The following is a 13185-nucleotide window of genomic DNA, read 5'->3' as shown; positions in this document are numbered from 1 at the left end:
CCTTGAGTTGCTAGGACCTTCCTCCCCCCCCGTGGCTGACACTGGGACCAAGATGCTTTTGAAGTACGTAGTGAGCTGCAGATTCACACCATGAAGTGGGAGCCACGTCTGAGAGAAGGAGCAGGGAGAGCATGGACAAAGTTCAGGGACAGGAGAAAGGAGCTGGGGGAATGCCTGGAAATTCTACCTCTGATACAGGTAGGGTAAGGTCATAGAAATCTACCTTCAATACCACAGATCCCTGAAATGCGACACTCCTGTGAAATGCAAGAATATATGCACATATCTATGCATTTATAAATATATGTGTACATATATATGTATGTATGTACATACAAATATGCGCCATTGAAGAATTTGTGTCACCAAGAGCTCCTGGAGGAGTTCTCCATTTTATAACAGCTTAGTTTCAATTTGGAAGTGAAAGTTAAGGGAAAACAAAAGTTTAAAGGATACTGTGAGGCAGTACATTTGAGGGAATAATAACAAGTATAAATTTTAAAGGGCCATATGCTTTTCTGTGCCCTAGGCAGTTTTAAAAATCCTTTTTCAGAAGATCAATTTTGTAACTGCCCCTGGCACATCTGAAGACAGAATTAGATTTATCTGGCACCCTTGCTGACAGCTTCAATTAAGAAGCCAAAGACCTACTAAACTCCTTTCTGAGAAAGAGGATAGTTCTATAGACTGTGTGTGAGGCATGGGTGTAGGAGAGATTAGAGTAAAATAATTTTATTTCACTGTAAATGATGTGGGGTTTTTTTCAAGGTCATGTGTTCGGGTATGTTCCTGCCAGAGAAACATGACCTTTATCTCAGTGTTTAATGTGCAACTTGATGATGAATTAAGTCAACTGCTATGAAGGAACAGATTTTAAAATGTCTTTAAGATTTTGCAGTCTAATTTTTTTTGATAGCAGTGGTTATGGGAGGACAGACAATAGTATGTAAGGATACTTGCTCTGGATTTATTCTGTTTCAGATTTATTTTTGTGGGGAAAAAATTGTGTTCTAATATGGCTATCATCTGTTCAAGATTTGTATAATATCAGCAGGCATATGACTTAAAGATACAAATCAATAACTAATGCTTTTAGTAACATTTTACATTCCATCTTAACATGTGAAATCAGTGAGAAGACAAGTCTTCAGCTTGATTATTCCTGTACTGTATGCTTATTAGTTATGACTGATGAGTGGTGATTTATGTTTGAAAAATGTTTTGAAAAAATGGTTTAGCACAATATGGTTTTGTTTCTAGTGGTTAGCAGAACTATGCCAAACCCATTATGAAACAGGAATAGACACTGTTGAGGAGAACTGTGTATTTTTCTCCGTATTTATTTTTTACTGATTCTTCCTTTGCCTCCAATATGAGACTTCTTTTCCTTCTTTACCTCCCTCGATCGTAGTATCCCAGAGGCAATTTCCCACTTCTCTCCATTCCGTAATACTAAACAGTAATGTGGGCGCGGGAATCTTATCCTTTTTTTGTGCCCAGCGAACTAAAGCCTCCACTTCTCTTTATTTAGTGCTCTCACCTCTCTTAAAGAGGATACTAGTTAAGAGTTTAATTGCTGCATCTAATTCCATCACGGTCTTCCTTAGTGCTCTCCCCTCTCTCAGAGAGGATATTAGTTGAGAGCCTATTGCCACGGTTTTTTTTGTCATGGTCTTACTTCGGCAGGGGTGCAATCTGCAGCTCTACACCAAACTCTGGACTCCGCTTTTCACCTTGCAGGTTCCGCCTGCCTCCGACTTCCAGCCCCCTAATTGGACAACTTCCTTTCGCGTATGATGCACGGAGACTTCTGCATTTAAGCGGACCGTATTTAAGCGAACCGCATTTAAGTGACTTAAAGGGTCCCTGTTCGAGCACCAGACAAAGAGGGTCCCCTGTGGCGAGTCAGCCAAGTCACGACAATCACACCAATATGGCTACATGCCGTGCTCACTTTATTAAACAAACAGGTCATAGTTATAACTTAAACCAACCGCTGGTCACGCGACTCTACACACAGGTGATTGGATAAATGTTTCTGGTCACGCGGGTGTCCATATTGCTGATTGGTGAGCATGCTGCAGGCGCCTGGTCAGAGTGTGCTGATGAGAGTGTGTTGATTTCGCGATTCCCAGGACTTGCTCTGCACCTGGCTTCTTGTTTGTGCACAGCTTGTTTTCTTTCTCCCACTGCTTGTTTCAAGGACAATTTAAAGTTGCTCTGCAGCTTCAACTAACAGGCCTGGGTTGTCCAACCCGGACAATGGTAACATATGTCCTCGGTCCTTTAAAAATCCCTCTACATATCCCCCTTTTTCTTTTTGGACAACCCATGTCTGTTTCACAATAGATGTTAAACCTTTCTTCTAACAAGAAAATAAACAGCCAAAAATTAAAAACATTACAACAATGATTATAACAAAGCGTATTCCTTCCATCAATAATGTCTTTAACCAACCTGTTATCCCCAATCCTCTCAACCATTCATCAAAGGGATTATCATCAGCAAAAACATGCTTCATGTTTCCCTGCAGTTGCAACAACTTCTTGTGCATAGATATGGAATGATCGGAAAGGTTCATACAACACATCCCTTCAAAATCCTCTCAACCATGTCCATGTGCTAATAGCAAAAAAATCTATTGCAGCTCTATTTTGTAACGTAGCATGTCTAACACTATCTACATCAAGCAATAACGAACTTAAAATCTGCGATGTAAGATTAAATTGTTTCTCTCCCCAGCACGCTAACCTTTGTATATTCTTAGCATTTAATGCTGCCATTGCCCCCAGCATAAATATGGAGGCCAGGACATTTGCTGTTACTGAATGTAGATCAACTCGGTCATTACATGTTTCATCAAAGGTGCGCAGTGCCCTCCGTGATCTATGAGATTGTGGAGTCATTTTCAATAAGTCTTTCATATGCAGAACAAACAAAGTCTAGCGCCCTAAATAACATGGTCCACCGACAGGATTCAAAGGAATCCCTGGCCACGCTCTGTCCCCACATATCAAAAAGACTCCCAGTGACAACTGATAACCCCCTGATACATCTACATGGAAACCCCCAGTTTTCAATTCACCCCAACTAGGTGAACCGGTTAGATTTTGAAACCCTGTATAAAACCCCCGTTCACCTTGACGTATTAGCCATAACTGCCACGGGTCAACAAACCAAATTACTCCAGTGCTATTCACGGGTTAAAGTGGTGATGACATGTGGGTACAGTCCGCCATATCAGTTGCAGTAACATTGACATATCTGACAGGTACAACGCTAGCCAATAGGTCTAACTCCTGCAAAAGTAAATGATGTGGCCGATTTAAATTCTCAAAAAATTCTCTTCTGCCATGCTGCATTACGCATAGAAGGCCAAACATATTGCCCATTTGGACTCATACATGTACCATTCTGATTGAAAGTCAGATTCACTGTCTTAACATTTCAGAAACCATCAAAATTTTTTTCATTCTCTTGCAGGGGAATACCAATTAAACAAGTTCTAAAGGGGTTGTCTGCCTCTTGCAGACTTAAACAAAAGTCTGTTATTCCCATGATATTTTCCCATGTCACCCATATGTTTGTTCTAGGCAAAACGTCGAAAATACTTTGGCCAATGGGTAAAAAATTCATCAAGACCGTAAACCAAGTCCACCACTCAAGCATGTTTATTCCTACAATTTCCACAAGTATTTTTTTTTACCGCCAAATTGTTTAAAACAAATTTTTTAGCTTCTTCCCAATCCTGCTCTAAAACAGACCAAATTTCAGATACAAAAATGGGTTTACTACGTTCCACACTGATGTGTACTATCTCCAATCAGCATGGCATTACAGCAGTCGTATGTTTCCTCTTGCTTCATACCTGGTTACTAATCAAATGTGCAGTACTCAATTTACTGTCCATACTCTCTTCACATCATTTACATTTAAACTTTGGCTTACAGTACCGTTTTACCCCACATTACATACATTGGCATAATACCCGCGGTTTACATCCTTAAAACATAGACAGTTTATTTTGTCTGCTTTCTCTGAGTCTTCTCTTCCATCTTCTGATCTTGACATACAGGTCTCACAAACTTGCTAGGGACCCATATAGGTCCTTTATCTGTGGAGATACAAAAAGAACCTCTACCGATAAATAACACCGGATTAGGTCCTTCCCATACACCTGAAGCCAAATTTTTATACAAAACATTCAAACCAGGAACTGTAGTTGTTTGGTTCCCTTGCGCTGTTTGGTGATGTATAACAGTGCTGTACTACACCAATTACGGACAATGAGTATGATACTATGTTTACAGGTGTGTTATTCCAGCTTCCTAATGCCCAACACACTGCTTTCAGTTCTAAGATTTGAAGGTTGTCCCGTGGTTCACCGGTGATCATGTATTTCTGCCACTGATTATCGGATTGCCAAACACACGCAGCCGCCTTCATCTTTCGTCCTGCATCTGTGAACACCGTTGGCCCTTCACCTGGTCTTTTTGAGCATAACGGTCTCGCAATCCACTGGTAATGCTCTAACATCTTCCAGAGAGGTCCTTTTGGCCGGTTGTTGTGTACAACACCTGTATAACCCATCAAGGCTTCCTGTATGGCTGTTGAATGTCTCAGGAGCCACTCATAATCATCACCACGGACTGGAATACTGATATCTGCCGGTTCAGTCCCATCAATTTCAACAATCCTGTCTCTTCCTTTTCTCACCGAGGCCGCTACTGCTGCAGGAAAACTTAAAATACAATGTCTGGGTTGCAATGGCAAAAACAACCACTCTAAAATGATCACCGTATTTTCCCCCTTTTTCTTTTGCCTTTGTAGAATAAGGGCAAAAGGTGAAGTGGCAACGTTACAAACCAAAAAAGATAACGGATGATTCGCCATTCAGCGACCACACCAGCCAGTCTGAATCTTGTGGGACACAACTTCTAGGGCAGCCCGCTGTTCTGGTGAACAAGTTTGAGGACAGTTGGCTTCAGAGCCATGCAAACAGGATCGGGACAGTTGCAAATCATCGTTAGTGAGCCCAACTATATTACGAAATAACTGTAGATCTCCTAAAAGCCTTTGAACATCATGCAGATTAGTTATTTGTGTAGTAAGAGTTACCTTCTGAGGTTGGATTTAAAAGAAACAGTCTTTCAAGTCTATCACGACAATTTTCCAATTCTGAGGGATCATCGTAGTAGTTGGAAGACCAGGTTGCAACGCGCCCATCGCTAACATCTGATCATTAACCTTCGGCAAATCATGTAATAAACTGTATGATCTGTCACGCAGCCTCTGAACGCAGACCATGAGTAGTGATCATTTGCTTTGCCTGTTGCAATATTTTCCAATCATGAGGCTCCCATTGTGCACCAAGGATATTAACCACTACTGGACAAGCTAACGAGCTAGTCACCTGCCTGCTAGTCACCCTCCAAAATAGCATCACGAACAACACTGAATCAACGCTGTAGAATTGGATCTTTTCTCGAGTTCAGCATTGGAGGGGTAGTTGGGCTAACTGGAGGAATTACAGGTATTGAAGTAGTAGGCAGGTTCATTTCAACTCACTTTTCCAGTTCTCTTAAGTTATCTATTACCTCCTGTAAATATTTCTCTGTATTTTTATCACAAGGTTTCTCCCCGCCTTCGTCCTCAAATTCTTCCGATGATGTTTCAGGAAGAGGAGGATACAACATCAGACAGCGCTTTGGCCCCCTTGATTTGATCTGCGAGCTGAAGCCACCCTCCTTTTTGGTCTTGCTCCACCCACAGCTCCAACTGATGCAGCATGACTCGCTGCTCCTCCTGCCTCAGGAGGCTCAGCAGCCTCTTCCGGTTTCGGCTCAGTTACAACAGACCCCCAAGCAGTAACTTCCCGTTTGTCTGCTGTCTTATCTAAAAACTCCTGCACTGTTGAACACGCAGAGGCTGACATACCCTTCATAGGATGAGTATGCCCAACTCCGAAAAATGTAGCCAAGAGAGAAGGCTTAGGTGAATCACCCTTCTGCTCTATTGGCTTTTCTACCACATCTCCTCCCAATGCTTCTATAGCTACTGCCGCTACGTTTTTTTCCGCCGTCATAGTTTCGAGAGTGTTAATTATAGACCACCACGTAGCTCCTAACGCTTTAGTGCGACGAGCGAGGGAAAGCAAGCAGCTGACTCAATGTGAGTGATAAAGCAAGCTTCGATTTATTACGGCGCAATTATGTCTTATATACAGTTCCAGTTAATTATGCCTACTAGTCATCTGCTGATTGGCTAAGCTCTAAAGGGTTACATTTTCATACGTCCTCCTACTTGCGGTTTCTGCGGATAGCTAGCTACATATTTTTTTTTCCTCTCTTGTCTACGCGAATTCCTCAAAGTTATTTACAACATTAGGCACAAGGTCAGTGTTTTTCTCAGCTTCCTTATTAGCATGCCTCAGCACAGCTGCAAGGCCTGCTTCAGCTAACTTACGCTATCTTTGTTTCACAAAGATCTTCAAGGGAGTCATGGCCATGATCACACAGCCATTCTGCAACATTTCCCCCTTTTTCTCTTTGCGCAAGCAAAACTTGTGCAGTTACACGCTCGAGTAATTTTTGAATACAAGAGAGAGCACAGCTTAAACATACGAGTGCAATGATAACAATTATTACTATAAGCAACACACTTTACAACAGCCCTTTCAAACTACCAGAAGACCGCCCTAATAATAGAGCACCATAGCTTTGTCCATTTATTATCAGAGGTCCTCGGACACGAGTTGTGATTTTTTGTGGTCGGTTGTCAATTAATGTTGTATCTACTGCTGTTGCCAGGTCCAGGCTGAGGCTCCTTCGGGTGGTGGGTTGTAACACGGTGTCTGCCGATAAGAGTTGGTCATGTCTCCTGGAGGGGGTGTCGTGAAGGTGACAGGAGTCGCGATTAGGGTCGACGCGCTGCGGCTCCTCGCGCTCGGTTTCCCGTTTCCCGTCTGCCAACAGACATTGGTGCTGTGGGTCCCTCGCTGACAATTATGGCACCACACTTGACGTTGTCGACATCGGTCACGGGTATGTCCTGGCTTCCCGCATCGATAGCAGGGGAAGTCTCGGCGCGTGGTGGTCGCTGGCTTTGGGGGCGCGGTAGCCCCAGGGGGGCGCAGAGGCGCAAGCGCTGCAAAAGCCTGACTTTGGGCTTGCACTAAATCTCTCCCTACTGCTTGGATTGCTTCCACTAGCAAGGCTTGCTGACCTACTGGCACCCAACTCATTCGCTCTAGCATTGTTTCTACAGAAGAATCTAAGGGCAGGGTTACTAAAATGCCTTTGGTGTAACTGTTACTATTCTCCAGAATACACTGGCACAATAACGGCCCTTTCATAAAGTTAGGTATATCTGATGGGCTCACTGTGGAGGCCTGACTCATTCACTGTACTACGTAACTGACTTAATATTTTCCAATCAAAGCCTCCCAGGTTCCCTGTCTTTGGTTAGCGGCATTTATCTGATACGTTACAGGGAAAGCTTGTGGGGGGTTGACTTGCTCAGCAATATCAAATATTCCCTGAGCAGCTGCTTCTTGTGCTATTTTTTGCCAATTAATGTGCGTAGAACACACCAGTTCGTTTACTGTATTTTTTGTTCCTTTTTTTTTTTTTTTTTTAAATTTTGTATTGACTGCCCACTGCTATTTTCTTCCTCAGCAGCACTTTCGTCAGATGTGTCCCCGCCCTCTGGCCCCCCCGAGGCTACTGCGCCGGGGGGGGGGGGGGCTACTTCGCCGGGGGGGGGGGGCGGAGGACACGAAGGGTCTGGAGGTGGTGCAGTGGGCTCTATAGGTGGTACAAAGGGCACTGTTTGTGATGAAGGGGGTATTGGAATGTAATTTTCACATGGCATAATTTTTCCTGCATTAGGATCTGCGCTTGCAAGTCGGCTTGTTACTGCTGCAGCAAGGCGCTTTTCTGCTTGATATCTTTTTATACAATTAGTTACTTCATGCCATGATTTCATCAATTTTTTTGCTGCCTTATCATCATCTATTACTAAATCCCATAAACAATCCCCATAATTACGCCATTCTTCTACTTCAAACATATGCTCAGGATCTGCAAAATATCCTTTTGCTTTACCCATAGTAATTAATCCGGCCAGATCTTTTAAAGGGCCTACTCCCCGCTTTTCTAAAAAGCATTGTAAAAGTGCTAGCGCTACCTCTTTTTCCATTGTGCACTCGTTAAAGTCCTCTTTGTTGCAGCCTTTTCCCTTGGGTAGCAGCTCACGGACGGCGAACCCCTTCTTGAATTATCCTGGGCTCAAGCACGGATCGGGTACGATGCCAGCATCAGCCGATCTTCTGCTCTCTGGTCGCTGCTACCAGTGCTTCTCCGTCCTCGCTGTCTGGTGAAGAACAAGGTTAGGGGTCCCTGTTTGGGCGCCACTTGCGACGAGTGAGGGAAAGCAAGCAGCCGACTCAATGTGAGTGATAAAGCAAGCTTCGATTTATTACGGCGCAATTATGTCTTATATACAGTTCCAGTTAATTATGCCTACTAGTCATCTGCTGATTGGCTAAGCTCTAAAGGGTTACATTTTCATACGTCCTCCTACTTGCGGTTTCTGCGGATAGCTAGCTACATATTTTTTTTCCTCTCTTGTCTACGCGAATTCCTCAAAGTTATTTACAACATTAGGCACAAGGTCAGTGTTTTTCTCAGCTTCCTTATCAGCATGCCTCAGCATAGCTGCAAGGCCTGCTTCAGCTAACTTACACTAACTTTGTTTCACAAAGATCTTTAAGGGAGTCATGGCCATGATCACACAGCCATTCTGCAACACTTTAGCTTCTTTTCCTTCTTTACCTCCCTCGATCGTAGTATCCCAGAGGCAATTTCCCACTTCTCTCCATTCCATAATACTAAACAGTAATGTGGGCACGGTAATCTTATCCTTTTTTTGTGCTCAGCGAACTAAAGCCTCCGCTTCTTTCTTTAGTGCTCTCACTTCTGTTAAAGAGGATACTAGTTAAGAGTTTAATTGCTGCATCTAATTCCATCACGGTCTTCCTTAGTGCTCTCCCCTCTCTCAGAGAGGATATTAGTTGAGAGCCTATTGCCGCATTTTTTTCGTCACGGTCTTACCTTGGCGGGGGTGCGATCTGCAGCTCTACACCGAACTCTGGACTCCGCTTTTCACCTTGCAGGTTCTGCCTGCCTCCGACTTCCAGCTCCCAATTGGACAACTTCCTTTCGCGTATGATGCACAGAGACTTCCGCATTTAAGCGAACCGCATTTAAGCGAGATAAAGGGTCCCTTTTCAGGCGCCAGACGAAGAGGGTCCCCTGTTGAGAGTCGGTCAAGTCACGATAATCACACCAATATGGCTACATGCCATGCTCACTTTATTAAACAAACAGGTCATAGTTATAACTTAAACCAACCGCTGGTCACGCGGCTCTACACACAGGTGATTGGATAAATGTTTCTGGTCACGCGGGCGTCCCTGTTGCTAATTGGTGAGCATGCTGCAAGCGCCTGGTCAGAGTGTTCTGATGAGAGTGTGTTGATTTCGCGATTCCCAGGACTTGCTCTGCACCTGGCTTCTTGTTTGTGCATAGCTTGTTTTCTTTCTCCCACTGCTTGTTTCAAGGGCAATTTAAAGTTGCTCTGCAGCTTCAACTAACAGGCCTGGGTTGTCCAACCCGAACAATGGTAACATATGTTCTCGGTCTTTTAAAAATTCCTCTACACAGGGCCATCACAGGAACAGGATGAAAAGGCAGAAAAAGAGGTAACCTCTCGATTCCTATCTCTGAATGAGCTGTGGGATATGCAAAAAGATTTCAGCCATTGTCCAGGTGAGCATGTCGTCACCTGGCTGTTCCAGTGCTGATGACCGTCTTAGTAGTGCTCTGCTGGACCTGCTCCAGTATGTCCATGCCTGTCTAGTACCAGGGAACCCAATAGTGCACACTGCACTTCATGTGTGGTCTCACAAGTGCTGAACAGAGGGGAAGGATCCCTTTCCTGGAACTGCTGGCTACACTCTTGCTAATACAGCCCAGGATGCAGTTGGCCTTCCATGCTGTAAGGGCACGCTGACGCCTTATGTTCAACTTGTCCCAATTGTTGTAGCAATTGGGATCTATCAATGCTAAGTCAATTTATTTTCTACCAGTAAACTTAAAAAAAAATGTATAAACTACTGCAGTATCTTTAACAACAAATGATGGTTAAAGGTACAAAATGGAAGAGACAGATTAAAATAGGCATAAGAGATGCCTTGTGATATAGATCTAGGACTGTTGAGCTCCTCTTTGGAAAAGAGGAGGAAGGTGGGACTAGAAATCTGATATACCATTTCTGACCCATTGCAGTCAAATGTAGTGAATAAAGTAGTGAGAGTATGGGCAATTCCACCCTCACTGTCTTTTAGAGTTGTTTTAAAAAGAAAAAAGTTTACAGTTAATTGATAGACATACTGATGGGAGATAAAATGGCCGTGCCTCTGCTTTGTTTCACCCAGGTGCTCTTTGTCACTTCTCCGCACCAAAATTTATCATCGTGGTGGTCATCACCATTTGGCCATCTGAACATTGGCATGCCAATGGGTCTGTGTAACCAGCCAGCCTTCCCAGGGAAAGGATCCCAGTCTGAGAAAAGCAATATGCTTCTATCTCCTACCCTCCACTCCTTGCTCCTCTTTTTCCCTCTCCCCCTACCTGGTCCTGAGACCCACCTTGCAGGGGCAGCATCATCTAATGAGAATGCAACAGGGATTAACTTGAAAAAAGACCAGTGAAGATGACCTGACTAAACTGGACAACGATCTTTGTAGTTTCCATGTCTATTTTTCCCATTTCAGACAGACATTTTTTATCAAAGGCTGGAAAATTACATATCAGTCATAACAGAATTAAACAACAGAACTAGTTCTTTCTTCCTCAGGAAAAGAACTACTTAACATAATCAAATATATATAAAAAAAAAGATACTTTGATAAGCTTTGAATAAGTTTGTGCTGCTTGATATTGAAATACTCTGCCACGTTTGATTCTTTTGCTTTTCTTGTATACTAAGATATAAAAACTTTGGCATATATTTACTAGTATGTTTGTTACGATAACCAAATATGCTGAGGTCTCTGTAGCTGAAACCAAATCCTGTTAGTTAAACACCTTTTACTCTCTGTTCCTATATAATTTAGTCTGTCAAAATTTAACATTGAGCTACTCCTGCCAACGAGTGGTTTTAATAAAACCTGGTAATTTGAGTGTTTCAAATGTACTAAATTTTATTTTTTAAATATCATACAAGCAAAAACTGTTTCCATCTTTATACATTTTGTAAAATTATTAATATGTGGAAACAAGTGCACATACTGCAGCACAAAGATTGCCCAAGTACTATGTACATGGGAACAAGGATCCCATCCTTGTCATGGGATTGGCAGAAATGCAATTAGGAAACATGATTCAGGAAGAGTCCTGATGTCCTTCAGTTAGTGGATAATGATTATAAATTGAAGGTGATACGTTTGGCCAACAAGAAAAAAAGCTGAAAACTTCTTGGAGGAGAGCCCAGACAGAACCTACCCATCTGGTTTATACACAGTATAACAGCAGGAACAAACTAGTAGGACTTAGAGAACAGTTTATTATGTGAAAATGTTACTGATTGTATTGGGTTTATGTGGCAAGGTTTTGGTAGCAGGGTACAGCAGGGGTGGCTTTTGTGAGAAGAGACCATGAGCTTCCTCCATGTTGGACAGAGCCAGTTCTAGCCAGCTCCAATATGGACCCACTGCTGGCCAAAGCTGAGCCAAACAGCAATGTTGGCACCTCTGTGAAACATATTTAAGAAAGGGTAAAAAACACTGTGGAAGAGCAGTTGTTCCCCTGTAGTCCATGGAGGAACACATGCAGGAGCAGGTGGACATGCCCTGAAGGAAGCTGCAGCCTGCAGAAAGCCCATGTTGAAGCAGGTCTTCTGGCAGGACCTGTGACCCCATGGGGGCCCCATGCTGGAGCAGTTCTTGAAGAACTGCAGCCCATGGTGTCATGGAAATCAGGAATAAAACTCCTTAACACCAAGGTAGCATTAAGAAGCAAGCATTTTTTATTGTAGCGCTGCATGCACGGGGGATTGTTCCACCTAAATGTGCATGGCTTCCTTCTCTCAGGCAGCTCTTTTTATGTAGTACATATATACGTAGTCAACAAATTTCCTGAAAACACATACATATTCACGAGATTACCCAAAACTAATTATAATATTTGCCCTCCTCCTCGTGCATGCCCAGTTGTACAGAGCAGGGTCCTTCGGTGGTCTTGAGAGTCTGCAAATCCACCCACTCCTCTCTCTGTTCAGTTGGCTGGACTTCTCCTTTGTAGTCCCCATATGTCCTGGTTTCAGCTGGGATAGAGTTAATTTTCTTCTTAGTAGCTGGTACAGTGCTGTGTTTTGGATTTGGTGTGAGAACAATATTGATAGGACAGTTACGGTTTTAGTTGTTGCTGGGTAATGTTTATATTAAATCAAGGACTTTTTGGTTTCTTGGGCCCTGCCAGTGAGAGGGCTGGAGGGGCATGGGAAACTGGGAGGGGACACAGCCAGGACAGGTGACCTGAACTAGCCAAAGAGGTATTCCATACCATATGACGTCATGCTGAGTATATAAACTGGGGGAAGAAGAAGGAAGGGGGAGGACATCTGGCATTATGGCATTTGTCTTCCTGAGTAACTGTTACATGTGAAGGAGCCCTACTTTCCTGGGGATGGCCGAACATCTGCCTGCCGATGTGCAGTAGTGAATTAATTCCTTGTTTTACTTTGCTTGCGTGCTCGGCTTTTGCTTTACCTATTAAATTATTCTTATCTCAACCCCTGAGTTTTACATTTCTTTCCAATTCTTGTCCCCATCTCTCTGGGTGAGTGGGAGTGAGCAAGCAGCTGCATGGTGCTTGGTTGCCAGCCAGGGTTAAACCATGACACCATATATGGTCTTAAACCGGGTCATCTCGGTCTCTTACTCTTTCTTGGCCTGGAATTGCTGGCCTTTGGGCTGGTTTTTCTTCATCCTCCAGGGCTACCCTTTTGTTAGAACCTGAATTTATTGCTTGCAAGTATACAGAGATTAGTTTCAAACAAACAAGGTGCCTTAACAATAACTGTTTGAACCTAGGATGTATGACTACTTCTAAATTCTTAAGA

The sequence above is a fragment of the Falco rusticolus genome, chromosome W (assembly GCF_015220075.1).
Source record: "Falco rusticolus isolate bFalRus1 chromosome W, bFalRus1.pri, whole genome shotgun sequence".
NCBI lineage: Eukaryota > Metazoa > Chordata > Aves > Falconiformes > Falconidae > Falco > Falco rusticolus.
The sequence above is the reverse complement of the archived record's forward strand: the minus strand, read 5'-3'. Positions refer to the sequence as shown.